The sequence below is a fragment of the Oratosquilla oratoria genome, chromosome 25 (genome assembly GCF_046742065.1).
Source record: "Oratosquilla oratoria isolate Oo_2021 chromosome 25, ASM4674206v1, whole genome shotgun sequence".
Taxonomy (NCBI): Eukaryota; Metazoa; Arthropoda; class Malacostraca; order Stomatopoda; family Squillidae; genus Oratosquilla; species Oratosquilla oratoria.
The window spans coordinates 30,602,943-30,606,696 of NC_134801.1; positions in this window are offsets into that span (position 1 = coordinate 30,602,943).

A 3,754-nucleotide genomic window follows, 5' to 3' on the forward strand; every position below is an offset into this window, starting at 1 on the left:
GTGTTTGAGATGAAATGTCTGAGAAGTATGATAGGAGTTACTAGGCTAGATAGCGTGAGAAATGAGGAGACGAGGAGGAGAACAGGGGTGGAAAGGGAGTTGGGAGATAGGGTTGATGAAAGAGTATTAGGATGGTTTGGACACATGGAAAGAATGAGTGAAGAAAGACTAGTAATAGAGCTGTGGAAGGCAAAGGTGGAAGGAGTGAATATGAGGGAGCGTCCTAGGATGGATGGGGGTAAAAGGGGCATTACAAAAGAGAGGAATGTCTGTTGAGGAAGGACGGGAGAGGACAGAAGATAGGGGTGAATGAAGAAGGGTTGTGTATGGATGATGCTGTGATGCATGGGGGGAGTGGGTAGGGGATGGGGTTGAGGAAGTATGTATGAGAATAAATTTGACGCAGCCCGAAGGGATTTCTCCCCGTCTTCTCCTTTTCTGCATGAGGGGACGGAGAGGGGGGGGTTCGCCGATTTAATGAAGCGGCCTTGCTGTGGATGTGCTGTGTCTTGCGACACTGCTTCTGATCCAGGGCAGTGGACAGGATGCAGGGATAACCCGTCATCCAGGAGGTGCCAGGATGAGAGGGAGGGAGGAAGGTGGTGGGGAGTGGAATATGTAGGGGATGGGATGGGTGGGAGTGGTTACTATGTCTTTTTCTTTTCAGCTACCCCCCGTGTAAGGGGGAAAAAAGCCTTTGCTGTATGTATGTATGTATATATGTATGTATGTATGTATGTATGTATGTATGTATGTATGTATGTATGTATGTATGTATGTATGTATGTATGTATGTATGTATCTATGTATGTAAGTATGTGTGTATGTATTTATGTGTGTATGTATGTTGAATAGAATATTGACAGATTTTCAATTATGGTGGAGAAAGAAATGAGGGAATAGTAGGAGAATATAATGCTGACGTTTCAACCTCACAGTGTATTTATCAAAGCTTACAACATTTGATCACAATTGGACAAAATATACTCACTGCCTTCATCTCTCGGGCCACCTGGGAGAGCTTAATGCAAAAATTTTATTATTTACTAAAATTATTATATGATTGGTAGGTTTAGCTAGACATACAAAGCCTTCTCTATTATTTATGTTTTCATTGATATTCATATATGTAGCTTCAATTGTTTTTCTCAACATTTTTGTATAACATTTTATTAAGAACAACCGCATTATTCCAGTCAGGGAGATGATCTTGTTCTTCAATGTACCTAACAATGGAATTAGTTGTTCGGTTGTGCTTTTAGATCATTTTTATGTTCAATTAACCTTTTTTTAAGTCCTCGACCAGATTCTCCATAGTATACTAATGGGCAACTTTTACACGGAATTTTATATACCTCACTATTTTCATTTGTCGCGTTAGTGTTTTTATGTTTAATGATCTGGCTGATCTTATGACCTGTTGTCCTTGCAATCTTTATGCCCATTTTCAAAAGGAATGTATAAAGGATTACAACGGCGGAGCATGCTGATAGGAGACCTTTTTGTCCATATCTAGGTCGGATGCGAAAGAATCATAATAATAATAAATTATAAAGGATTACAAATTGATAAATAAAGGACTACAATTAATATATAAAGGATTGGACTCATGTCAGTGTTTGGTACAGTTATATAACGTGTTTTTCTCTCAACAACTTCGATATTTCCATTTTTATTTTTGTCGCTTATTAGCTTCGCTTTCTTTTTTAGCTTATATAATAATCCTTCAGGATATTTAACATTCATTAAACTTAAAAATACTAAAGGGTTAATTGAACATAAAAATGATGTAAAAGCACACCGGACAACTGATTCCATTGTTAGGCACATTGAAGAACGAGATCATCTCCCTGACTGGAATAATGCGGTTGTTCTTAATAAAAGTTATACAAAAATGTTGAGAAAAGCAGTTGAAGCTGCATATATAAATATCAATGAAAAAATAAATAATAGAGAAGGCTTCGTATATCTAGCAAAACCTACCAGTCATATAATAATTCTACAAAGCAATAAAACTTGTGCATTAAGCTCTCCCAGGTGGCCCGAGAGATGAAGGCAGTGGGTATATTTTGTCCGATTGTGATCAAAGGTTGTAAGCTTTGATAAAGGCACTGTGAGGTCGAAACAGCGTTAAATTCTCCTACTATTTCCTCATTTCTTTCTCCACCACCAATAAGTATGTATGTATGTATGTATGTATGTATGTATGTATGTTTGTATGTATGTATGTATGTATGTATGTATGTATGTATGTATGTATGTATGTATATATGTATGTATATATGTATGTGTGTATGTATGTATGCATGTATGTATGTATGTATGTATGTATGTATGTATGTATGTATGTATGTATGTATGTATGTATGTATGTATGCATGTATGTATATATATCTGTGTGTATGTATGTATGTGTGCATGCATGTATGTATGTATGTATGTATTTATGTATATATGTATCCATGTAGGTATATATATGTATATATATATATATATATATATATATATATATATATATATATATATATATATACATATGTATGTGTGTATGTATATATATATATATATATATATATATATGTATACATGTGTATATATATAGGTATATATGTATATATATATACTGTATATATATATATACTGTATATATATATATATATATATATACACACAAAGAGCGGCTGCGCCGCACCTGCCTTCGGCAGGTTGCTTGGCCTGCGGTGCTTGCTCTCTTTTCTCGTGGGCCTTAGTCTAGCTGCTAACACCTTATCTTCTTGAAATGTCTACTTCCATAGGTTCTTCTGTCTACGCCTCTGTCTACGCTTCTTCGCCGTTTCGTCTCTTGGCATCGTATCAGTAGTCGATATTCTATTGTCAATCACACTTACGCAGGTGCCACCCAAACACCGTCACCAAGGTAAAACGAATACTATAAGGTACGTTGAGCACCCCCCCCCTCCGCGCACCTCCACCGTGACGTCATAGGAAATCCAGAGGGGGAGAGAGTGAGAGGTAGAAGAAAGTGTAAACTTGAAAGAAAACCATCTGTATGTATGGTAAACTTTAAAATTACACTATGATGTTCACACAGTACTGAAATTACTCAATATCACTTTCTTATCCTCTGAGATATGACAGCCAGAAAAGTTATAAAAATGTTTTTCATGTTTTCACATTAGGTGGATTATATTAATATGAAAAGTTATTAGATGGGATGACATGTCAATTTATATGTTGATCAGGTAGACGAGGAAGATAGTATACTGTTGATACACACCAACTAGCTGAATATAAACCCAGTAGTAATGACACATAAAAGCATCATATGGTTTTTATTATATTACATTTTGGATTTGCATGGATTTTATATGTAGACCTTTATCTCCACCAAGCTCAGTTATGTTTTAACCGGATTCTTTAGCTTGTTTATTTGCAATTGAATAAAAGTTTCATCAAATGTTGCTATTAAATAGTTACTTTCAAAATGACGGCTGCATGCATATCCAGATGACCGAGTATTGTGTGTGCCACATAATTCAATTCGTTTCTTTCTAAGTTCTTTATCTTTGGGTAGTGAAAAGAAATGTATATTTTCATCACCTTTCAGTCTAACGGCATTGCACTTCTACACTATACAAACTGTTGGCATTTTTATATTTTATTTATCTGCCTTAGCTACCCCTTTAATCAGAAGATGGAGCTTCGCTCCAGACACTGGTGTGTGAGTGACTGACAGCTCTCGACCCATGGAACC